Source organism: Hippoglossus stenolepis, chromosome 9 (genome assembly GCF_022539355.2).
Source record: "Hippoglossus stenolepis isolate QCI-W04-F060 chromosome 9, HSTE1.2, whole genome shotgun sequence".
NCBI classification, from domain to species: domain Eukaryota; kingdom Metazoa; phylum Chordata; class Actinopteri; order Pleuronectiformes; family Pleuronectidae; genus Hippoglossus; species Hippoglossus stenolepis.
In genome coordinates, this window is record NC_061491.1 from 3,183,324 (window position 1) to 3,207,509 (window position 24,186).

At 40.3% G+C, this 24,186-nt stretch overlaps 31 non-coding genes across 31 annotated transcripts; 5 read left to right on the forward strand and 26 right to left on the reverse strand.

The window, feature by feature from the left end:
* Window positions 1-797: 797 nt before the first annotated feature.
* trnai-aau lies at window positions 798-871 on the reverse strand. The gene has a single exon. It is a non-coding gene; the product is annotated as a tRNA-Ile (tRNA).
* Window positions 872-1,136: 265 nt separating this feature from the next.
* Window positions 1,137-1,209, forward strand: trnar-ucg. Its single transcript has one exon. It is a non-coding gene; the product is annotated as a tRNA-Arg (tRNA).
* Window positions 1,210-2,246: 1,037 nt separating this feature from the next.
* Window positions 2,247-2,319, forward strand: trnar-ucg. The gene has a single exon. It is a non-coding gene; the product is annotated as a tRNA-Arg (tRNA).
* A 693-nt stretch (window positions 2,320-3,012) lies between these two features.
* trnai-aau lies at window positions 3,013-3,086 on the reverse strand. The gene has a single exon. It is a non-coding gene; the product is annotated as a tRNA-Ile (tRNA).
* Window positions 3,087-3,780: 694 nt separating this feature from the next.
* Window positions 3,781-3,854, reverse strand: trnai-aau. The gene has a single exon. It is a non-coding gene; the product is annotated as a tRNA-Ile (tRNA).
* Window positions 3,855-4,754: 900 nt separating this feature from the next.
* On the reverse strand, window positions 4,755-4,828 carry trnai-aau. Its single transcript has one exon. It is a non-coding gene; the product is annotated as a tRNA-Ile (tRNA).
* Window positions 4,829-6,182: 1,354 nt separating this feature from the next.
* trnai-aau lies at window positions 6,183-6,256 on the reverse strand. Its single transcript has one exon. It is a non-coding gene; the product is annotated as a tRNA-Ile (tRNA).
* A 698-nt stretch (window positions 6,257-6,954) lies between these two features.
* Window positions 6,955-7,028, reverse strand: trnai-aau. Its single transcript has one exon. It is a non-coding gene; the product is annotated as a tRNA-Ile (tRNA).
* A 917-nt stretch (window positions 7,029-7,945) lies between these two features.
* trnai-aau lies at window positions 7,946-8,019 on the reverse strand. The gene has a single exon. It is a non-coding gene; the product is annotated as a tRNA-Ile (tRNA).
* Window positions 8,020-9,053: 1,034 nt separating this feature from the next.
* Window positions 9,054-9,127, reverse strand: trnai-aau. The gene has a single exon. It is a non-coding gene; the product is annotated as a tRNA-Ile (tRNA).
* Window positions 9,128-10,153: 1,026 nt separating this feature from the next.
* On the reverse strand, window positions 10,154-10,227 carry trnai-aau. The gene has a single exon. It is a non-coding gene; the product is annotated as a tRNA-Ile (tRNA).
* A 603-nt stretch (window positions 10,228-10,830) lies between these two features.
* trnar-ucg lies at window positions 10,831-10,903 on the forward strand. Its single transcript has one exon. It is a non-coding gene; the product is annotated as a tRNA-Arg (tRNA).
* Window positions 10,904-11,264: 361 nt separating this feature from the next.
* On the reverse strand, window positions 11,265-11,338 carry trnai-aau. The gene has a single exon. It is a non-coding gene; the product is annotated as a tRNA-Ile (tRNA).
* Window positions 11,339-12,254: 916 nt separating this feature from the next.
* trnai-aau lies at window positions 12,255-12,328 on the reverse strand. The gene has a single exon. It is a non-coding gene; the product is annotated as a tRNA-Ile (tRNA).
* Window positions 12,329-13,026: 698 nt separating this feature from the next.
* Window positions 13,027-13,100, reverse strand: trnai-aau. Its single transcript has one exon. It is a non-coding gene; the product is annotated as a tRNA-Ile (tRNA).
* Window positions 13,101-13,593: 493 nt separating this feature from the next.
* On the reverse strand, window positions 13,594-13,667 carry trnai-aau. Its single transcript has one exon. It is a non-coding gene; the product is annotated as a tRNA-Ile (tRNA).
* Window positions 13,668-14,701: 1,034 nt separating this feature from the next.
* trnai-aau lies at window positions 14,702-14,775 on the reverse strand. The gene has a single exon. It is a non-coding gene; the product is annotated as a tRNA-Ile (tRNA).
* Window positions 14,776-16,107: 1,332 nt separating this feature from the next.
* Window positions 16,108-16,181, reverse strand: trnai-aau. The gene has a single exon. It is a non-coding gene; the product is annotated as a tRNA-Ile (tRNA).
* A 260-nt stretch (window positions 16,182-16,441) lies between these two features.
* trnai-aau lies at window positions 16,442-16,515 on the reverse strand. Its single transcript has one exon. It is a non-coding gene; the product is annotated as a tRNA-Ile (tRNA).
* A 697-nt stretch (window positions 16,516-17,212) lies between these two features.
* trnai-aau lies at window positions 17,213-17,286 on the reverse strand. The gene has a single exon. It is a non-coding gene; the product is annotated as a tRNA-Ile (tRNA).
* Window positions 17,287-18,206: 920 nt separating this feature from the next.
* Window positions 18,207-18,279, forward strand: trnar-ucg. The gene has a single exon. It is a non-coding gene; the product is annotated as a tRNA-Arg (tRNA).
* Window positions 18,280-18,640: 361 nt separating this feature from the next.
* On the reverse strand, window positions 18,641-18,714 carry trnai-aau. Its single transcript has one exon. It is a non-coding gene; the product is annotated as a tRNA-Ile (tRNA).
* Window positions 18,715-19,960: 1,246 nt separating this feature from the next.
* On the reverse strand, window positions 19,961-20,034 carry trnai-aau. Its single transcript has one exon. It is a non-coding gene; the product is annotated as a tRNA-Ile (tRNA).
* A 263-nt stretch (window positions 20,035-20,297) lies between these two features.
* Window positions 20,298-20,371, reverse strand: trnai-aau. Its single transcript has one exon. It is a non-coding gene; the product is annotated as a tRNA-Ile (tRNA).
* Window positions 20,372-20,634: 263 nt separating this feature from the next.
* trnai-aau lies at window positions 20,635-20,708 on the reverse strand. The gene has a single exon. It is a non-coding gene; the product is annotated as a tRNA-Ile (tRNA).
* Window positions 20,709-21,404: 696 nt separating this feature from the next.
* On the reverse strand, window positions 21,405-21,478 carry trnai-aau. Its single transcript has one exon. It is a non-coding gene; the product is annotated as a tRNA-Ile (tRNA).
* Window positions 21,479-22,069: 591 nt separating this feature from the next.
* Window positions 22,070-22,143, reverse strand: trnai-aau. The gene has a single exon. It is a non-coding gene; the product is annotated as a tRNA-Ile (tRNA).
* Window positions 22,144-22,836: 693 nt separating this feature from the next.
* On the reverse strand, window positions 22,837-22,910 carry trnai-aau. Its single transcript has one exon. It is a non-coding gene; the product is annotated as a tRNA-Ile (tRNA).
* A 263-nt stretch (window positions 22,911-23,173) lies between these two features.
* Window positions 23,174-23,247, reverse strand: trnai-aau. Its single transcript has one exon. It is a non-coding gene; the product is annotated as a tRNA-Ile (tRNA).
* A 261-nt stretch (window positions 23,248-23,508) lies between these two features.
* Window positions 23,509-23,582, reverse strand: trnai-aau. The gene has a single exon. It is a non-coding gene; the product is annotated as a tRNA-Ile (tRNA).
* Window positions 23,583-23,844: 262 nt separating this feature from the next.
* On the forward strand, window positions 23,845-23,917 carry trnar-ucg. The gene has a single exon. It is a non-coding gene; the product is annotated as a tRNA-Arg (tRNA).
* Window positions 23,918-24,186: the final 269 nt, after the last annotated feature.

Sequence of the window (24,186 nt, forward strand, 5' to 3'; positions counted from 1 at the left end):
TTGCACTCAGCTAAACCTTAGAAGAGAAAAGTAAGACCGCGTGGCCTAATGGACAAGGCTCTGACTTCGAATCAGAAGATTGAGGTTCGAGTCCCTTCGTGGTTGAATGTCACTCAATTTACACTAATATCAACAGTTTAGTGCCTTAAGTAAACACTGAAATGCAGGATGTGGTAAACACACAAACAACAACACCAACAATTGACTAAACCCAAAACAAATCTTACAGTACAAAGTTGCCTATCTATTCCATATCTCAAGAGTTCAAGACCCTTTCTGCATTAAACTAGCATCTTATTGTTCACAACTTGGGAGGGATACTGGCAATAATAGTGAGAGAACAAACACACTGGTGCAGTTAGAAGTCACTCCATGCTGGATATTTCACCAAGTGAGCAATGTTTCTGACATTTTCTATAATTCAGAGAAGATTTTGTGGGCATTGCATCTGTTACAAACAACTGGCCAGTATGGGGCTTGAACCCATGACCTTGGTGTTATTAGCACCACGCTCTGACCATCTGAGCTAACCGGCCACGTAAGTAGTAAGGATCAACTCCATTTATTTCTCCAGTGTTCATTTTGACAGGGTGAACAACAGCGGAAGTGCAGTATGATGTGGTAAACGACTCACCATGCGTCTTTGAGATATTTTGTACACACACATACACATGGTGAAAAAAAATCTTAAATGAAGACAGATATTTTTGAAGCAATCTTTCTGCCATGTTTTGTAATTCAGAGAACCTTTTACAAATGATTGCACATTTGCATCTGCTACATCTGTTACAAACAACTGGCCAGTATGGGGCTTGAACCCATGACCTTGGCGTTATTAGCACCACGCTCTGACCATCTGAGCTAACCGGCCACGTAAGTAGTGAGGATCAACTCCATTTATTTCTCCAGTGTTCATTTTGCACAGGGTGAACAACAGTGGAAGTGCAGTATGATGTGGTAAACGACTCACCATGCGTCTTTGAGATATTTTGTACACACACATACACATGGTGAAAAAAAATCTTAAATGAAGTCAGATATTTTTTGGAGTAATCTTTCTGCCATGTTTTGTAATTCAGAGAAGCTTTTGTAAATGATTGCATTGCACTCCGCTAAACCTTAGAAGAGAAAAGTAAGACCCCGTGGCCTAATGGACAAGGCGTCTGACTTCGAATCAGAAGATTGAGGGTTCGAGTCCCTTCGTGGTTGAATGTCACTCAATTTACACTAATATCAACAGTTTAGTGCCTTAAGTAAAAACTGAAATGCAGGATGTGGTGTACACACAATGAAACAACAACACCAACAATTGACTAAACCCAAAACAAATCTTACAGTACAAAGTTGCCTATCTATTCCATATCTCAAGAGTTCAAGACCCTTTCTGCATTAAACTAGCATCTTATTGTTCACAACTTGGGTGGGATACTGGCAATAATAGTGAGAGAACAAACACACTGGTGCAGTTAGAAGTCACTCCATGCTGGATATTTCACCAAGTGAGCAATGTTTCTGACATTTTCTATAATTCAGAGAAGATTTTGTGGACATTGCATCTGTTACAAACAACTGGCCAGTATGGGGCTTGAACCCATGACCTTGGCGTATTAGCACCACGCTCTGACCATCTGAGCTAACCGGCCACGTAAGTAGTAAGGATCAACTCCATTTATTTCTCCAGTGTTCATTTTGCACAGGGTGAACAACAGCGGAAGTGCAGTATGATGTGGTAAACGACTCACCATGCGTCTTTGAGATATTTTGTACACACACATACACATGGTGAAAAAAAATCTTTAATGAAGTTAATTATTTTTGGAGCAATCTTTCTGACTTGTTTTGTAATTCAGAGAACCTTTTACAAATGATTGCACATTTGCATCTGCTACATCTGTTACAACCAACTGGCCAGTATGGGGCTTGAACCCATGACTTTGGCGTTATTAGCAACACGCTCTGACCATCTGAGCTAACCAGCCACGTAAGTAGTGAGGATCAACTCCATTTATTTCTCCAGTGTTCATTTTGCACAGGGTGAACAACAGTGGAAGTGCAGTATGATGTGGTAAACGACTCACCAAATGCGTCTTTGAGATATTTTGTACACACACATACACATGGTGAAAAAAAATCTTAAATGAAGTCAGATATTTTTTGGAGTAATCTTTCTGCCATGTTTTGTAATTCAGAGAAGCTTTTGTAAATGATTGCATTGCACTCCGCTAAACCTTAGAAGAGAAAAGTACGACCGCGTGGCCTAATGGACAAGGCGTCTGACTTCGAATCAGAAGATTGAGGGTTCGAGTCCCTTCGTGGTTGAATGTCACTCAATTTACACTAATATCAACAGTTTAGTGCCTTAAGTAAAAACTGAAATGCAGGATGTGGTGTACACACAATGAAACAACAACACCAACAATTGACTAAACCCAAAACAAATCTTACAGTACGAAGTTGCCTATCTATTCCATATCTCAAGAGTTCAAGACCCTTTCTCCATTAAACAAGCATCTTATAGTTCACAACTTGGGTGGGATACTGGCAATAATAGTGAGAGAACAAACACACTGGTGCAGTTAGAAGTCACTCCATGCTGGATATTTCACCAAGTGAGCAATGTTTCTGACATTTTCTATAATTCAGAGAAATGGTATTGCATCTGTTACAAACAACTGGCCAGTATGGGGCTTGAACACATGACCTTGGCGTTATTAGCACCACGCTCTGACCATCTGAGCTAACCGTCCACCTAAGTAGTAAGGATCAACTCCATTTATTTCTCCAGTGTTTATTTTGCACAGGGTGAACAACAGCGGAAGTGCAGTATGATGTGGTAAACGACTCACCAAATGCGTCTTTGAGATATTTTGTACACACACATACACATGGTGAAAAAAAATCTTAAATGAAGTCAGATATTTTTTGGAGCAATCTTTCTGACTTGTTTTGTAATGCAGACAAGCTTTTGTAAATGATTGCACATTTGCATCTGTTACATCTGTTACAAACAACTGGCCAGTATGGGGCTTGAACCCATGACCTTGGCGTTATTAGCACCACGCTCTAACCAACTGAGCTAACCGGCCTAAGTAGTGAGGATCAACTCCATTTATTTCTCCAGTGTTCATTTTGCACAGGGTGAACAACAGCGGAAGTGCAGTATGATGTGGTAAACGACTCACCATGCGTCTTTGAGATATTTTGTACACACACATACACATGGTGAAAACAAATCTTAAATGAAGACAGATATTTTTTGGAGCAATCTTTCTGCCATGTTTTGTAATTCAGAGAAGCTTTTGTAAATGATTGCATTGCACTCCGCTAAATCTTAGAAGAGAAAAGTAAGACCGCGTGGCCTAATGGACAAGGCGTCTGACTTCGAATCAGAAGATTGAGGGTTCGAGTCCCTATGGTTGAATGTCACTCAATTTACACTAATTTCAACAGTTTAGTGCCTTAAGTAAAAACTGAAATGCAGGATGTGGTGTACACACAATGAAACAACAACACCAACAATTGACTAAACCCAAAACAAATCTTACAGTACGAAGTTGCCTATCTATTCCATATCTCAAGAGTTCAAGACCCTTTCTCCATTAAACTAGCATCTTATAGTTCACAACTTGGGTGGGATACTGGCAATAATAGTGAGAGAACAAACACACTGGTGCAGTTAGAAGTCACTCCATGCTGGATATTTCACCAAGTGAGCAATGTTTCTGACATTTTCTATAATTCAGAGAAGATTTTGTGGGCATTGCATCTGTTACAAACAACTGGCCAGTATGGGGTTTGAACCCATGACCTTGGCGTTATTAGCACCACGCTCTGACCATCTGAGCTAACCGGCCACGTAAGTAGTAAGGATCAACTCCATTTATTTCTCCAGTGTTCATTTTGCACAGGGTGAACAACAGTGGAAGTGCAGTATGATGTGGTAAACGACTCACCATGCGTCTTTGAGATATTTTGTACACACACATACACATGGTGAAAAAAAATCTTAAATGAAGACAGATATTTTTGAGCAATCTTCTGCCATGTTTTGTAATTCAGAGAACCTTTTACAAATGATTGCACATTTGCATCTGCTACATCTGTTACAAACAACTGGCCAGTATGGGCTTGAACCCATGACCTTGGCGTTATTAGCACCACGCTCTGACCATCTGAGCTAACCGGCCACGTAAGTAGTAAGGATCAACTCCATTTATTTCTCCAGTGTTCATTTTGCACAGGGTGAACAACAGTGGAAGTGCAGTATGATGTGGTAAACGACTCACCATGCGTCTTTGAGATATTTTGTACACACACATACACATGGTGAAAATCTTAATGAAGTTAATTATTTAGCATTCTGACTTGTTTTGTAATCAGAAACAAATGATTGCACATTTGCATCTGTTACATCTGTTACAAACAACTGGCCAGTATGGGCTTGAACCCATGACTTGCGTTATTAGCACCACGCTCTGACCATCTGAGCTAACCGCCACGTAAGTAGTAAGGATCAACTCCATTTATTTCTCCAGTGTTCATTTTGCACAGGGTGAACAACAGTGGAAGTGCAGTATGATGTGGAAACGACTCACCATGCGTCTTTGAGATATTTTGTACACACATACACATGGTGAAAAAAATCTTTAATGAAGTTAATTATTTTTGGAGCAATCTTTCTGACTTGTTTTGTAATGCAGAAAAGCTTTTTAAATGATTGCACATTTGCATCTGCTACATCTGTTACAAACAACTGGCCAGTATGGGGCTTGAACCCATGACCTTGGCGTTATTAGCACCACGCTCTGACCATCTGAGCTAACCGGCCACGTAAGTAGTGAGGATCAACTCCATTTATTTCTCCAGTGTTCATTTTGCACAGGGTGAACAACAGCGGAAGTGCAGTATGATGTGGTAAACGACTCACCATGCGTCTTTGAGATATTTTGTACACACACATACACATGGTGAAAAAAAATCTTAAATGAAGACAGATATTTTTTGGAGCAATCTTTCTGCCATGTTTTGTAATTCAGAGAAGCTTTTGTAAATGATTGCATTGCACTCCGCTAAATCTTAGAAGAGAAAAGTAAGACCGCGTGGCCTAATGGACAAACGTCTGACTTCGAATCAGAAGATTGAGGGTTCGAGTCCCTTCGTGGTTGAATGTCACTCAATTTACTCATTTCAACAGTTTAGTGCCTTAAGAAAAACTGAAATGCAGGATGTGGTGTACACACAATGAAACAACAACACCAACAATTGACTAAACCCAAAACAAATCTTACAGTACGAAGTTGCCTATCTATTCCATATCTCAAGAGTTCAAGACCCTTTCTCCATTAAACTAGCATCTTATTGTTCACAACTTGGGTGGGATACTGGCAATAATAGTGAGAGAACAAACACACTGGTGCAGTTAGAAGTCACTCCATGCTGGATATTTCACCAAGTGAGCAATGTTTCTGACATTTTCTATAATTCAGAGAAGATTTTGTGGGCATTGCATCTGTTACAAACAACTGGCCAGTATGGGGCTTGAACCCATGACCTTGGCGTTATTAGCACCACGCTTGACCATCTGAGCTAACCGGCCACGTAAGTAGTAAGGATCAACTCCATTTATTTCTCCAGTGTTCATTTTGCACAGGGTGAACAACAGTGGAAGTGCAGTATGATGTGGTAAACGACTCACCATGCGTCTTTGAGATATTTTGTACACACACATACACATGGTGAAAAAAAATCTTAAATGAAGACAGATATTTTTGGAGCAATCTTTCTGCCATGTTTTGTAATTCAGAGAACCTTTTACAAATGATTGCACATTTGCACTGTTACATCTGTTACAAACAACTGGCCAGTATGGGGCTTGAACCCATGACCTTGGCGTTATTAGCACCACGCTCTGACCATCTGAGCTAACCGCCACGTAGGGGATCAACTCCATTTATTTCTCCAGTGTTCATTTTGCACAGGTGAACAACAGTGGAAGTGCAGTATGATGTGGTAAACGACTCACCATGCGTCTTTGAGATATTTTGTACACACACATACACATGGTGAAAAAAATCTTTAATGAAGTTAATATTTTTGGAGCAATCTTTCTGACTTGTTTTGTAATGCAGAAAAGCTTTTTAAATGATTGCACATTTGCATCTGTTACATCTGTTACAACCAACTGGCCAGTATGGGGCTTGAACCCATGACCTTGGCGTTATTAGCACCACGCTCTGACCATCTGAGCTAACCGGCCACGTAAGTAGTGAGGATCAACTCCATTTATTTCTCCAGTGTTCATTTTGCACAGGGTGAACAACAGCGGAAGTGCAGTATGATGTGGTAAACGACTCACCATGCGTCTTTGAGATATTTTGTACACACACATACACATGGTGAAAAAAAATCTTAAATGAAGACAGATATTTTTTGGAGCAATCTTTCTGCCATGTTTTGTAATTCAGAGAAGCTTTTGTAAATGATTGCATTGCACTCCGCTAAACCTTAGAAGAGAAAAGTAAGACCGCGAGGCCTAATGGACAAGGCGTCTGACTTCAATCAGAAGATTGAGGGTTCGAGTCCCTTCGTGGTTGAATGTCACTCAATTTACACTAATATCAGCAGTTTAGTGCCTTAAGTAAAAACTGAAATGCAGGATGTGGTGTACACACAATGAAACAACAACACCAACAATTGACTAAACCCAAAACAAATCTTACAGTACGAAGTTGCCTATCTATTCCATATCTCAAGAGTTCAAGACCCTTTCTCCATTAAACTAGCATCTTATTGTTCACAACTTGGGTGGTATACTGGCAATAATAGTGAGAGAACAAACACACTGGTGCAGTTAGAAGTCACTCCATGCTGGATATTTCACCAAGTGAGCAATGTTTCTGACATTTTCTATAATTCAGAGAAGATTTTGTGGGCATTGCATCTGTTACAAACAACTGGCCAGTATGGGGCTTGAACCCATGACCTTGGCGTTATTAGCACCACGCTCTGACCATCTGAGCTAACCGGCCACGTAAGTAGTAAGGATCAACTCCATTTATTTCTCCAGTGTTCATTTTGCACAGGGTGAACAACAGCGGAAGTGCAGTATGATGTGGTAAACGACTCACCATGCGTCTTTGAGATATTTTGTACACACACATACACATGGTGAAAAAAAATCTTAAATGAAGACAGATATTTTTTCTGCCATGTTTTGTAATTCAGAGAACCTTTTACAAATGATTGCACATTTGCATCTGCTACATCTGTTACAAACAACTGGCCAGTATGGGGCTTGAACCCATGACCTTGGCGTTATAACACCACGCTCTGACCATCTGAGCTAACCGGCCACGTGGAGTAAGGATCAACTCCATTTATTTCTCCAGTGTTCATTTTGCACAGGGTGAACAACATGGAAGTGCAGTATGATGTGGTAAACGACTCACCATGCGTCTTTGAGATATTTTGTACACACACATACACATGGTGAAAAAATCTTTAATGAAGTTAATTATTTTTTGGAGCAATCTTTCTGACTTGTTTTGTAATGCAGAAAAGCTTTTTTAAATGATTGCACATTTGCATCTGTTACATCTGTTACAACCAACTGGCCAGTATGGGGCTTGAACCCATGACATTGGCGTTATTAGCACCACGCTCTGACCATCTGAGCTAACCGGCCACGTAAGTAGTGAGGATCAACTCCATTTATTTCTCCAGTGTTCATTTTGCACAGGGTGAACAACAACGGAAGTGCAGTATGATGTGGTAAACGACTCACCATGCGTCTTTGAGATATTTTGTACACACACATACACATGGTGAAAAAAAATCTTAAATGAAGACATATTTTTTGGAGCAATTTTTCTGCCATGTTTTGTAATTCAGAGAACCTTTTACAAATGATTGCACATTTGCATCTGCTACATCTGTTACAAAAAACTGGCCAGTATGGGGCTTGAACCCATGACCTTGGCGTTATTAGCACCACGCTCTGACCATCTGAGCTAACCGGCCACGTAAGTAGTGAGGATCAACTCCATTTATTTCTCCACTGTTCATTTTGCACAGGGTGAACAACAGTGGAAGTGCAGTATGATGTGGTAAACGACTCACCAAATGCGTCTTTGAGATATTTTGTACACACACATACACATGGTGAAAAAAAATCTTAAATGAAGTCAGATATTTTTTGGAGTAATCTTTCTGCCATGTTTTGTAATTCAGAGAAGCTTTTGTAAATGATTGCATTGCACTCCGCTAAACCTTAGAAGAGAAAAGTAAGACCCGTGGCCTAATGGACAAGGCGTCTGACTTCGAATCAGAAGATTGAGGTTCGAGTCCCTTCGTGGTTGAATGTCACTCAATTTACACTAATATCAACAGTTTAGTGCCTTAAGTAAAAACTGAAATGCAGGATGTGGTGTACACACAATGAAACAACAACACCAACAATTGACTAAAACCAAAACAAATCTTACAGTACAAAGTTGCCTATCTATTCCATATCTCAAGAGTTCAAGACCCTTTCTGCATTAAACTAGCATCTTATTGTTCACAACTTGGGTGGGATACTGGCAATAATAGTGAGAGAACAAACACACTGGTGCAGTTAGAAGTCACTCCATGCTGGATATTTCACCAAGTGAGCAATGTTTCTGACATTTTCTATAATTCAGAGAAGATTTTGTGGGCATTGCATCTGTTACAAACAACTGGCCAGTATGGGGCTTGAACCCATGACCTTGGTGTTATTAGCACCACGCTCTGACCATCTGAGCTAACCGGCCACGTAAGTAGTAAGGATCAACTCCATTTATTTCTCCAGTGTTCATTTTGCACAGGGTGAACAACAGCGGAAGTGCAGTATGATGTGGTAAACGACTCACCATGCGTCTTTGAGATATTTTGTACACACACATACACATGGTGAAAAAAAATCTTAAATGAAGACAGATATTTTTTGGAGCAATCTTTCTGCCATGTTTTGTAATTCAGAGAACCTTTACAAATGATTGCACATTTGCATCTGCTACATCTGTTACAAAAACTGGCCAGTATGGGGCTTGAACCCATGACCTTGGCGTTATTAGCACCACGCTCTGACCATCTGAGCTAACCGGCCACGTAAGTAGTGAGGATCAACTCCATTTATTTCTCCAGTGTTCATTTTGCACAGGGTGAACAACAGTGGAAGTGCAGTATGATGTGGTAAACGACTCACCAAATGCGTCTTTGAGATATTTTGTACACAGACATACACATGGTGAAAAAAAATCTTAAATGAAGTCAGATATTTTTGGAGCAATCTTTCTGCCATGTTTTGTAATTCAGAGAAGCTTTTGTAAATGATTGCATTGCACTCCGCTAAACCTTAGAAGAGAAAAGTAAGACCCGTGGCCTAATGGACAAGGCGTCTGACTGAATCAGAAGATTGAGGGTTCGAGTCCTTCGTGGTTGAATGTCACTCAATTTACACTAATATCAACAGTTTAGTGCCTTAAGTAAAAACTGAAATGCAGGATGTGGTGTACACACAATGAAACAACAACACCAACAATTGACTAAACCCAAAACAAATCTTACAGTACAAAGTTGCCTATCTATTCCATATCTCAAGAGTTCAAGACCCTTTCTGCATTAAACTAGCATCTTATTGTTCACAACTTGGGTGGGATACTGGCAATAATAGTGAGAGAACAAACACACTGGTGCAGTTAGAAGTCAGTCCATGCTGGATATTTCACCAAGTGAGCAATGTTTCTGACATTTTCTATAATTCAGAGAAATGGTATTGCATCTGTTACAAACAACTGGCCAGTATGGGGCTTGAACACATGACCTTGGCGTTATTAGCACCACGCTCTGACCATCTGAGCTAACCGTCCACGTAAGTAGTAAGGATCAACTCCATTTATTTCTCCAGTGTTTATTTTGCACAGGGTGAACAACAGCGGAAGTGCAGTATGATGTGGTAAACGACTCACCATGCGTCTTTGAGATATTTTGTACACACACATACACATGGTGAAAAAAAATCTTTAATGAAGTTAATTATTTTTTGGAGCAATCTTTCTGACTTGTTTTGTAATGCAGAGAACCTTTTAAAAATGATTGCACATTTGCATCTGCTACATCTGTTACAACCAACTGGCCAGTATGGGGCTTGAACCCATGACCTTGGCGTTATTAGCACCACGCTCTGACCACCTGAGCTAACCGGCCACGTAAGTAGTGAGGATCAACTCCATTTATTTCTCCAGTGTTCATTTTGCACAGGGTGAACAACAGTGGAAGTGCAGTATGATGTGGTAAACGACTCACCAAATGCGTCTTTGAGATATTTTGTACACACACATACACATGGTGAAAAAAAATCTTAAATGAAGTCAGATATTTTTTGGAGCAATCTTTCTGACTTGTTTTGTAATGCAGACAAGCTTTTGTAAATGATTGCACATTTGCATCTGTTACATCTGTTACAAACAACTGGCCAGTATGGGGCTTGAACCCATGACCTTGGCGTTATTAGCACCACGCTCTGACCATCTGAGCTAACCGCCACGTAAGTAGTGAGGATCAACTCCATTTATTTCTCCAGTGTTCATTTTGCACAGGGTGAACAACAGCGGAAGTGCAGTATGATGTGGTAAACGACTCACCATGCGTCTTTGAGATATTTTGTACACACACATACACATGGTGAAAAAAAATCTTAAATGAAGACAGATATTTTTTGGAGCAATCTTTCTGCCATGTTTTGTAATTCAGAGAAGCTTTTGTAAATGATTGCATTGCACTCCGCTAAATCTTAGAAGAGAAAAGTAAGACCGCGTGGCCTAATGGACAAGGCGTCTGACTTCGAATCAGAAGATTGAGGGTTCGAGTCCCTTTGCGGTTGAATGTCACTCAATTTACACTAATTTCAACAGTTTAGTGCCTTAAGTAAAAACTGAAATGCAGGATGTGGTGTACACACAATGAAACAACAACACCAACAATTGACTAAACCCAAAACAAATCTTACAGTACGAAGTTGCCTATCTATTCCATATCTCAATAGTTCAAGACCCTTTCTGCATTAAACTAGCATCTTATTGTTCACAACTTGGGTGGGATACTGGCAATAATAGTGTGAGAACAAACACACTGGTGCAGTTAGAAGTCACTCCATGCTGGATATTTCACCAAGTGAGCAATGTTTCTGACATTTTCTATAATTCAGAGAAGATTTTGTGGGCATTGCATCTGTTACAAACAACTGGCCAGTATGGGGCTTGAACCCATGACCTTGGCGTTATTAGCACCACGCTCTGACCATCTGAGCTAACCGGCCACGGTAGTGAGGATCAACTCCATTTATTTCTCCAGTGTTCATTTTGCACAGGGTGAACAACAGTGGAAGTGCAGTATGATGTGGTAAACGCCTCACCATGCGTCTTTGAGATATTTTGTACACACACATACACATGGTGAAAAAAATCTTAAATGAAGACAGATATTTTTTGGAGCAATCTTTCTGCCATGTTTTGTAATTCAGAGAACCTTTTACAAATGATTGCACATTTGCATCTGCTACATCTGTTACAACCAACTGGCCAGTATGGGGCTTGAACCCATGACTTTGGCGTTATTAGCAACACGCTCTGACCATCTGAGCTAACCAGCCACGTAAGTAGTGAGGATCAACTCCATTTATTTCTCCAGTGTTCATTTTGCACAGGGTGAACAACAGCGGAAGTGCAGTATGATGTGGTAAACGACTCACCATGCGTCTTTGAGATATTTTGTACACACACATACACATGGTGAAAAAATCTTTAATGAAGTTAATTATTTTGGAGCAATCTTTCTGACTTGTTTTGTAATCAGAGAACCTTTTAAATGATTGCCATTGCATCTGCTACATCTGTTACAAACAACTGGCCAGTATGGGGCTTGAACCCATGACTTGGCGTTATTAGCACCACGGTCTGACCATCTGAGCTAACCGGCCAAGTAAGTAGTGAGGATCAACTCCATTTATTTCTCCAGTGTTCATTTTGCACAGGGTGAACAACAGTGGAAGTGCAGTATGATGTGGTAAACGACTCACCATGCGTCTTTGAGATATTTTGTACACACACATACACATGGTGAAAAAATTTAAATGAAGTCAGATATTTTTGGAGCAATCTTTCTGACTTGTTTGTAATGCAGACAAGCTTTTAAATGATTGCACATTTGCATCTGTTACATCTGTTACAATCAACTGGCCAGTATGGGGCTTGAACCCATGACCTTGGCGTTATTAGCACCACGCTCTGACCATCTGAGCTAACCGGCCACGTAAGTAGTGAGGATCAACTCCATTTATTTCTCCAGTGTTCATTTTGCACAGGGTGAACAACAGCGGAAGTGCAGTATGATGTGGTAAACGACTCACCATGCGTCTTTGAGATATTTTGTACACACACATACACATGGTGAAAAAAAATCTTAAATGAAGACAGATATTTTTTGGAGCAATCTTTCTGCCATGTTTTGTAATTCAGAGAAGCTTTTGTAAATGATTGAATTGCACTCCGCTAAACCTTAGAAGAGAAAAGTAAGACCGCGTGGCCTAATGGACAAGGCGTCTGACTTCGAATCAGAAGATTGAGGGTTCGAGTCCTTCGTGGTTGAATGTCACTCAATTTAAACTAATATCAACAGTTTAGTGCCTTAAGTAAAAACTGAAATGCAGGATGTGGTGTACACACAATGAAACAACAACACCAACAATTGACTAAACCCAAAACAAATCTTACAGTACGAAGTTGCCTATTTCTTCCGTATCTCAAGAGTTCAAGACCCTTTCTGCATTAAACTAGCATCTTATTGTTCACAACTTGGGTGGGATACTGGCAATAATAGTGAGAGAACAAACACACTGGTGCAGTTAGAAGTCACTCCATTCTGGATATTTCACCAAGTGAGCAATGTTTCTGACATTTTCTATAATTCAGAGAAGATTTTGTGGGCATTGCATCTGTTACAAACAACTGGCCAGTATGGGGCTTGAACCCATGACCTTGGCGTTATTAGCACCACGCTCTGACCATCTGAGCTAACCGGCCACGTAAGTAGTGAGGATCAACTCCATTTATTTCTCCAGTGTTCATTTTGCACAGGGTGAACAACAGTGGAAGTGCAGTATGATGTGGTAAACGACTCACCATGCGTCTTTGAGATATTTTGTACACACACACATACACATGGTGAAAAAAAATCTTAAATGAAGACAGATATTTTTTGGAGCAATCTTTCTGCCATGTTTTGTAATTCAGAGAAGCTTTTATAAATGATTGCACATTTGCATCTGATCTATGCCGTGGGAACCTGACCGGATACCCGACATCTGAGCTAACGCAGTAAGAGTAGATCAACATGTATTTCTCCAGTGTTATTTAGTGAACAACAGTGGGTTATGTGTGACACCACCATGGTCTTTGAGATATTAACACCAACATGAAAAAAAAGAGATTTTACAATCTTTCTGCCATGTTTGTAATTCAGAGAACCTTTACAAATGATTGCACATTTGCATCTGCTACATCTGTTACAACCAACTGGCCAGTATGGGGCTTGAACCCATGACCTTGGCGTTATTAGCACCACGCTCTGACCATCTGAGCTAACCGGCCACGTAAGTAGTGAGGATCAACTCCATTTATTTCTCCAGTGTTCATTTTGCACAGGGTGAACAACAGCGGAAGTGCAGTATGATGTGGTAAACGACTCACCATGCGTCTTTGAGATATTTTGTACACACACATACACATGGTGAAAAAAAATCTTTAATGAAGTTGATTATTTTTTGGAGCAATCTTTCTGACTTGTTTTGTAATGCAGAAAAGCTTTTTTAAATGATTGCACATTTGCATCTGTTACATCTGTTACAACCAACTGGCCAGTATGGGGCTTGAACCCATGACATTGGCGTTATTAGCACCACGCTCTGACCATCTGAGCTAACCGGCCAATGAAGTAGTGAGGATCAACTCCATTTATTTCTCCAGTGTTCATTTTGCACAGGGTGAACAACAGCGGAAGTGCAGTATGATGTGGTAAACGACTCACCATGCGTCTTTGAGATATTTTGTACACACACATACACATGGTGAAAAAAAATCTTAAATGAAGACAGATATTTTTTGGAGCAATCTTTCTGCCATGTTTTGTAATTCAGAGAAGCTTTTGTAAATGATTGCATTGCACTCCGCTAAACCTTAGAAGAGAAAAGTAAGACCGCGTGGCCTAATGGACAAGGCGTCTGACTTCGAATCAGAAGATTGAGGTTCGAGTCCTTCGTGGTTGAATGTCACTCAATTTAAACTAATATCAACAGTTTAGTGCCTTAAGTAAAAACTGAAATGCAGGATGTGGTGTACACACAATGAAACAACAACACCAACAATTGACTAAACCCAAAACAAATCTTACAGTACGAAGTTGCCTATCTATTCCATATCTCAAGAGTTCAAGACCCTTTCTGCATTAAACTAGCATCTTATTGTTCACAACTTGGGTGGGATACTGGCAATAATAGTGAGAGAACAAACACACTGGTGCAGTTAGAAGTCACTCCATGCTGGATATTTCACCAAGTGAGCAATGTTTCTGACATTTTCTATAATTCAGAGAAGATTTTGTGGGCATTGCATCTGTTACAAACAACTGGCCAGTATGGGGCTTGAACCCATGACCTTGGCGTTATTAGCACCACGCTCTGACCATCTGAGCTAACCGGCCACGTAAGTAGTAAGGATCAACTCCATTTATTTCTCCAGTGTTCATTTTGCACAGGGTGAACAACAGCGGAAGTGCAGTATGATGTGGTAAACGACTCACCATGCGTCTTTGAGATATTTTGTACACACACATACACATGGTGAAAAAAAATCTTAAATGAAGACAGATATTTTTTCTGCCATGTTTTGTAATTCAGAGAACTTTACAAATGATTGCATTTGCATCTGCTACTCTGTTACAACAACTGGCAGTATGGGGCTTGAACCCATGACCTTGGCGTTATTAGCACCAGCTTGACCATCTGAGCTAACCGCCACGTAGTAGTGAGGATCAACTCCATTTATTTCTCAGTGTTCATTTGCAGGGTGAACAACAGGAAGTGCAGTATGATGTGGTAACGACTCACCATCGTTTGAGATATTTTGTACACACAACATGGTGAAAAAAATCTTTAATGAAGTTGATTATTTTTTGGAGCAATCTTTCTGACTTGTTTTGTAATGCAGAAAAGCTTTTTTAAATGATTGCACATTTGCATCTGTTACATCTGTTACAACCAACTGGCCAGTATGGGGCTTGAACCCATGACATTGGCGTTATTAGCACCACGCTCTGACCATCTGAGCTAACCGGCCACGTAAGTAGTGAGGATCAACTCCATTTATTTCTCCAGTGTTCATTTTGCACAGGGTGAACAACAGCGGAAGTGCAGTATGATGTGGTAAACGACTCACCATGCGTCTTTGAGATATTTTGTACACACACATACACATGGTGAAAAAAAATCTTAAATGAAGACAGATATTTTTTGGAGCAATCTTTCTGCCATGTTTTGTAATTCAGAGAAGCTTTTGTAAATGATTGCATTGCACTCCGCTAAACCTTAGAAGAGAAAAGTAAGACCGTGTGGCCTAATGGACAAGGCGTCTGACTTGAATCAGAAGATTGAGGTTCGAGTCCCTTCGTGGTTGAATGTCACTCAATTTAAACTAATATCAACAGTTTAGTGCCTTAAGTAAAAACTGAAATGCAGGATGTGGTGTACACACAATGAAACAACAACACCAACAATTGACTAAACCCAAAACAAATCTTACAGTACGAAGTTGCCTATCTATTCCATATCTCAAGAGTTCAAGACCCTTTCTGCATTAAACTAGCATCTTATTGTTCACAACTTGGGTGGGATACTGGCAATAATAGTGAGAGAACAAACACACTGGTGCAGTTAGAAGTCACTCCATGCTGGATATTTCACCAAGTGAGCAATGTTTCTGACATTTTCTATAATTCAGAGAAGATTTTGTGGGCATTGCATCTGTTACAAACAACTGGCCAGTATGGGGCTTGAACCCATGACCTTGGCGTTATTAGCACCACGCTCTGACCATCTGAGCTAACCGGCCACGTAAGTAGTAAGGATCAACTCCATTTATTTCTCCAGTGTTCATTTTGCACAGGGTGAACAACAGCGGAAGTGCAGTATGATGTGGTAAACGACTCACCATGCGTCTTTGAGATATTTTGTACACACACCACACATGGTGAAAAAAATCTTAAATGAAGACAGATATTTTTGGAGCAATCTTTCTGCCATGTTTTGTAATTCAGAGAACCTTTTACAAATGATTGCACATTTGCATCTGCTACATCTGTTACAAACAACTGGCCAGTATGGGGCTTGAACCCATGACCTTGGCGTTATTAGCACCACGCTCTGACCATCTGAGCTAACCGGCCACGTAAGTAGTGAGGATCAACTCCATTTATTTCTCCAGTGTTCATTTTGCACAGGGTGAACAACAGCGGAAGTGCAGTATGATGTGGTAAACGACTCACCATGCGTCTTTGAGATATTTTGTACACACACATACACATGGTGAAAAAAAATCTTAAATGAAGACAGATATTTTTTGGAGCAATCTTTCTGCCATGTTTTGTAATTCAGAGAAGCTTTTTAAATGATTGCATTGCACTCCGCTAAACCTTAGAAGAGAAAAGTAAGACCGCGTGGCCTAATGGACAAGGCGTCTGACTTGAATCAGAAGATTGAGGTTCGAGTCCCTTCGTGGTTGAATGTCACTCAATTTACACTAATATCAACAGTTTAGTGCCTTAAGTAAAAACTGAAATGCAGGATGTGGTGTACACACAATGAAACAACAACACCAACAATTGACTAAACCCAAAACAAATCTTACAGTACAGAAGTTGCCTATCTATTCCATATCTCAAGAGTTCAAGACCCTTTCTGCATTAAACTAGCATCTTATTGTTCACAACTTGGGTGGGATACTGGCAATAATAGTGAGAGAACAAACACACTGGTGCAGTTAGAAGTCACTCCATGCTGGATATTTCACCAAGTGAGCAATGTTTCTGACATTTTCTATAATTCAGAGAAGATTTTGTGGGCATTGCATCTGTTACAAACAACTGGCCAGTATGGGGCTTGAACCCATGACCTTGGCGTTATTAGCACCACGCTCTGACCATCTGAGCTAACCGGCCACGTAAGTAGTAAGGATCAACTCCATTTATTTCTCCAGTGTTCATTTTGCACAGGGTGAACAACAGTGGAAGTGCAGTATGATGTGGTAAACGACTCACCATGCGTCTTTGAGATATTTTGTACACACACATACACATGGTGAAAAAATCTTAAATGAAGACAGATATTTTTGGAGCAATCTTTCTGCCATGTTTTGTAATTCAGAGAACCTTTTGTAAATGATTGCACATTTGCATCTGTTACAACCAACTGGCCAGTATGGGGCTTGAACCCATGACCTTGGTGTTATTAGCACCACGCTCTGACCATCTGAGGTAACCAGCCACGTAAGTAGTGAGGATCAACTCCATTTATTTCTCCAGTGTTCATTTTGCACAGGGTGATCAACAGTGGAAGTGCAGTATGATGTGGTAAACGTCTCACCATGCGTCTTTGAGATATTTTGTACATACACATACACATGGTGAAAAAAAATCTTAAATGAAGACAGATATTTTTGGAGCAATCTTTCTGCCATGTTTTGTAATTCAGAGAAGCTTTACAAATGATTGCACATTTGCATCTGCTACATCTGTTACAACCAACTGGCCAGTATGGGGCTTGAACCCATGACTTTGCGTTATTAGCAACACGCTCTGACCATCTGAGCTAACCGGCCACGTAAGTAGTGAGGATCAACTCCATTTATTTCTCCAGTGTTCATTTTGCACAGGGTGAACAACAGTGGAAGTGCAGTATGATGTGGTAAACGACTCACCATGCGTCTTTGAGATATTTTGTACACACACATACACATGGTGAAAAAAATCTTAAATGAAGTCAGATATTTTTGGAGCAATCTTTCTGCCATGTTTGTAATTCAGAGAAGCTTTTGTAAATGATTGCATTGCACTCCGCTAAACCTTAGAAGAAAAAGTAAGACCGCGTGGCCTAATGGACAAGGCGTCTGACTTCGAATCAGAAGATTGAGGGTTCGAGTCCCTTCGTGGTTGAATGTCACTCAATTTACACTAATATCAACAGTTTAGTGCCTTAAGTAAAAACTGAAATGCAGGATGTGGTGTACACACAATGAAACAACAACACCAACAATTGACTAAACCCAAAACAAATCTTACAGTACGAAGTTGCCTATCTATTCCATATCTCAAGAGTTCAAGACCCTTTCTGCATTAAACTAGCATCTTATTGTTCACAACTTGGGTGGGATACTGGCAATAATAGTGAGAGAACAAACACACTGGTGCAGTTAGAAGTCACTCCATGCTGGATATTTCACCAAGTGAGCAATGTTTCTGACATTTTCTATAATTCAGAGAAGATTTTGTGGGCATTGCATCTGTTACAAACAACTGGCCAGTATGGGGCTTGAACCCATGACCTTGGCGTTATTAGCACCACGCTCTGACCATCTGAGCTAACCGGCCACGTAAGTAGTAAGGATCAACTCCATTTATTTCTCCAGTGTTCATTTTGCACAGGGTGAACAACAGCGGAAGTGCAGTATGATGTGGTAAACGACTCACCATGCGTCTTTGAGATATTTTGTACACACACCACACATGGTGAAAAAAATCTTAAATGAAGACAGATATTTTTGGAGCAATCTTTCTGCCATGTTTTGTAATTCAGAGAACCTTTTACAAATGATTGCACATTTGCATCTGTTCATCTGACAACTCAGTATGTAGTAGTAGGATCAACTCCATTTATTCTCCAGTGTTCATTTTGCAGGGTAACAACAGTGGAAGTGCAGTATGATGTGGCACCACCATGCGTCTTGAGATATTTGTACACACACACATGGTGAAAAATCTAAATGAAGACAGATATTTTTGGAGCAATCTTCTGCCATGTTTGTAATCAGAACCTTTTTAAATGATTGCACATTTGCATCTGCTACATCTGTTACAACCAACTGGCCAGTATGGGGCTTGAACCCATGACTTGGCATTATTAGCACCACGCTCTGACCATCTGAGCTAACCGGCCACGTAAGTAGTGAGGATCAACTCCATTTATTTCTCCAGTGTTCATTTTGCACAGGGTGAACAACAGTGGAAGTGCAGTATGATGTGGCAGACTCACCATGCGTCTTTGAGATATTTTGTACCACACATACACATGGTGAAAAAAATCTTAAATGAAGTCAGATATTTTTGGAGCAATCTTTCTGCCATGTTTTGTAATTCAGAGAAGCTTTTGTAAATGATTGCATTGCACTCCGCTAAACCTTAGAAGAGAAAAATGACCGCGTGGCCTAATGGACAAGGCGTCTGACTTCAATCAGAAGATTGAGGGTTCGAGTCCCTGTGGTTGAATGTCACTCAATTTACACTAATATCAACAGTTTAGTGCCTTAAGTAAAAACTGAAATGCAGGATGTGGTGTACACACAATGAAACAACAACACCAACAATTGACTAAACCCAAAACAAATCTTACAGTACAAAGTTGCCTATCTATACCATATCTCAAGAGTTCAAGACCCTTTCTGCATTAAACTAGCATCTTATTGTTCACAACTTGGGTGGGATACTGGCAATAATAGTGAGAGAACAAACACACTGGTGCAGTTAGAAGTCACTCCATGCTGGATATTTCACCAAGTGAGCAATGTTTCTGACATTTTCTATAATTCAGAGAAATGGTATTGCATCTGTTACAAACAACTGGCCAGTATGGGGCTTGAACCCATGACCTTGGCGTTATTAGCACCACGCTCTGACCATCTGAGCTAACCGGCCACGTAAGTAGTAAGGATCAACTCCATTTATTTCTCCAGTGTTCATTTTGCACAGGGTGAACAACAGTGGAAGTGCAGTATGATGTGGTAAACGACTCACCATGCGTCTTTGAGATATTTTGTACACACACATACACATGGTGAAAAAAAATCTTTAATGAAGTTAATTATTTTTTGGAGCAATCTTTCTGCCATGTTTTGTAATGCAGAGAACCTTTTATAAATGATTGCACATTTGCATCTGCTACATCTGTTACAACCAACTGGCCAGTATGGGGCTTGAACCCATGACCTTGGCGTTATTAGCACCACGCTCTGACCATCTGAGCTAACCGGCCACGTAAGTAGTGAGGATCAACTCCATTTATTTCTCCAGTGTTCATTTTGCACAGGGTGAACAACAGTGGAAGTGCAGTATGATGTGGTAAACGACTCACCATGCGTCTTTGAGATATTTTGTACACACACATACACATGGTGAAAAAAAATCTTAAATGAAGTCAGATATTTTTTGGAGCAATCTTTCTGACTTGTTTTGTAATGCAGACAAGCTTTTGTAAATGATTGCACATTTGCATCTGTTACATCTGTTACAAACAACTGGCCAGTATGGGGCTTGAACCCATGACCTTGGCGTTATTAGCACCACGCTCTGACCATCTGAGCTAACCGGCCACGTAAGTAGTGAGGATCAACTCCATTTATTTCTCCAGTGTTCATTTTGCACAGGGTGAACAACAGCGGAAGTGCAGTATGATGTGGTAAACGACTCACCATGCGTCTTTGAGATATTTTGTACACACACATACACATGGTGAAAAAAAATCTTAAATGAAGACAGATATTTTTTGGAGCAATCTTTCTGCCATGTTTTGTAATTCAGAGAAGCTTTTTTAAATGATTGCATTGCACTCCGCTAAACCTTAAAAGAGAAAAGTAAGACCGCGTGGCCAAATGGACAAGGCGTCTGACTTCGAATCAGAAGATTGAGGGTTCGAGTCCTTTAGGTTGAATGTCCTCAATTTACACTAATATCAACAGTTTAGTGCCTTAAGTAAAAACTGAAATGCAGGATGTGGTGTACACACAATGAAACAACAACACCAACAATTGACTAAACCCAAAACAAATCTTACAGTACGAAGTTGCCTATCTATTCCATATCTCAAGAGTTCAAGACCCTTTCTGCATTAAACTAGCATCTTATTGTTCACAACTTGGGTGGGATACTGGCAATAATAGTGAGAGAACAAACACACTGGTGCAGTTAGAAGTCACTCCATGCTGGATATTTCACCAAGTGAGCAATGTTTCTGACATTTTCTATAATTCAGAGAAGATTTTGTGGGCATTGCATCTGTTACAAACAACTGGCCAGTATGGGGCTTGAACCCATGACCTTGGCGTTATTAGCACCACGCTCTGACCATCTGAGCTAACCGGCCACGTAAGTAGTGAGGATCAACTCCATTTATTTCTCCAGTGTTCATTTTGCACAGGGTGAACAACAGTGGAAGTGCAGTATGATGTGGTAAACGACTCACCATGCGTCTTTGAGATATTTGTACACACACATACACATGGTGAAAAAATCTTAAATGAAGACAGATATTTTTGGAGCAATCTTTCTGCCATGTTTTGTAATTCAGAGAACCTTTTACAAATGATTGCACATTTGCATCTGCTACATCTGTTACAACCAACTGGCCAGTATGGGGCTTGAACCCATGACCTTGGCGTTATTAGCACCCGGTCTGACCATCTGAGCTAACCGGCCACGTAAGTAGTGAGGATCAACTCCATTTATTTCTCCAGTGTTCATTTTGCACAGGGTGAACAACAGTGGAAGTGCAGTATGATGTGGTAACGACTCACCATGCGTCTTTGAGATATTTTGTACACACACATACATATGGTGAAAAAAATCTTAAATGAAGTCAGATATTTTTGGAGCAATCTTTCTGACTTGTTTTGTAATGCAGACAAGCTTTGTAAATGATTGCACATTTGCATCTGTTACATCTGTTACAAACAACTGGCCAGTATGGGGCTTGAACCCATGACCTTGGCGTTATTAGCACCACGCTCTGACCATCTGAGCTAACCGGCCACGTAAGTAGTGAGGATCAACTCCATTTATTTCTCAGTGTTCATTTTGCACAGGGTGAACAACAGCGGAAGTGCAGTATGATGTGGTAAGCGACTCACCATGCGTCTTTGAGATATTTTGTACACACACATACACATGGTGAAAAAAATCTTAAATGAAGACAGATATTTTTGGAGCAATCTTTCTGCCATGTTTTGTAATTCAGAGAAGCTTTTTTAAATGTTGAATTGCACTCCGCTAAACCTTAGAAGAGAAAAGTAAGACCGCGTGGCCTAATGGACAAGGCGTCTGACTTGAATCAGAAGATTGAGGGTTCGAGTCCTTCGTGGTTGAATGTCACTCAATTTACACTAATATCAACAGTTTAGTGCCTTAAGTAAAAACTGAAATGCAGGATGTGGTGTACACAGAATGAAACAACAACACCAACAATTGACTAAACCCAAAACAAATCTTACAGTATGAAGTTGCCTATCTATTCCATATCTCAAGAGTTCAAGACCCTTTCTGCATTAAACTAGCATCTTATAGTTCACAACTTGGGTGGGATACTGGCAATAATAGTGAGAGAACAAACACACTGGTGCAGTTAGAAGTCACTCCATGCTGGATATTTCACCAAGTGAGCAATGTTTCTGACATTTTCTATAATTCAGAGAAGATTTTGTGGGCATTGCATCTGTTACAAACAACTGGCCAGTATGGGGCTTGAACCCATGACCTTGGCGTTATTAGCACCACGCTCTGACCATCTGAGCTAACCGGCCACGTAAGTAGTAGGATCAACTCCATTTATTTCTCCAGTGTTCATTTTGCACAGGGTGAACAACAGTGGAAGTGCAGTATGATGTGGTAAGCGACTCACCATGCGTCTTTGAGATATTTTGTACACACACACATACACATGGTGAAAAAAAATCTTAAATGAAGCGATTATTTTTTGGAGCAATCTTTCTGCCATGTTTTGTAATTCAGAGAACCTTTTACAAATGATTGCACATTTGCATCTGCTACATCTGTTACAACCAACTGGCCAGTATGGGGCTTGAACCCATGACCTTGGCGTTATTAGCACCACGCTCTGACCATCTGAGCTAACCGGCCACGTAAGTAGTGAGGATCAACTCCATTTATTTCTCAGTGTTCATTTTGCACAGGGTGAACAACAGTGGAAGTGCAGTATGATGTGGTAAGCGACTCACCTGCGTCTTTGAGATATTTTGTACACACACATACACATGGTGAAAAAAAATCTTAAATGAAGTCAGATATTTTTTGGAGCAATCTTTCTGACTTGTTTTGTAATGCAGACAAGCTTTTGTAAATGATTGCACATTTGCATCTGTTACATCTGTTACAAACAACTGGCCAGTATGGGGCTTGAACCCATGACCTTGGCGTTATTAGCACCACGCTCTGACCATCTGAGCTAACCGGCCACGTAAGTAGTGAGGATCAACTCCATTTATTTCTCCAGTGTTCATTTTGCACAGGGTGAACAACAGCGGAAGTGTGTGATGTGGTAAACGACTCACCATGCGTCTTTGAGATATTTTGTACACACACATACACATGGTGAAAAAAAATCTTAAATGAAGACAGATATTTTTTGGAGCAATCTTTCTGCCATGTTTTGTAATTCAGAGAAGCTTTTGTAAATGATTGCATTGCACTCCGCTAAACCTTAGAAGAGAAAAGTAAGACCGCGTGGCCTAATGGACAAGGCGTCTGACTTCGAATCAGAAGATTGAGGGTTCGAGTCCCTTCGTGGTTGAATGTCACTCAATTTAAACTAATATCAACAGTTTAGTGCCTTAAGTAAAAACTGAAATGCAGGATGTGGTGTACACACAATGAAACAACAACACCAACAATTGACTAAACCCAAAACAAATCTTACAGTACGAAGTTGCCTATCTATTCCATATCTCAAGAGTTCAAGACCCTTTCTGCATTAAACTAGCATCTTATTGTTCACAACTTGGGTGGGATACTGGCAATAATAGTGAGAGAACAAACACACGAATTGCAGTATATTACGTG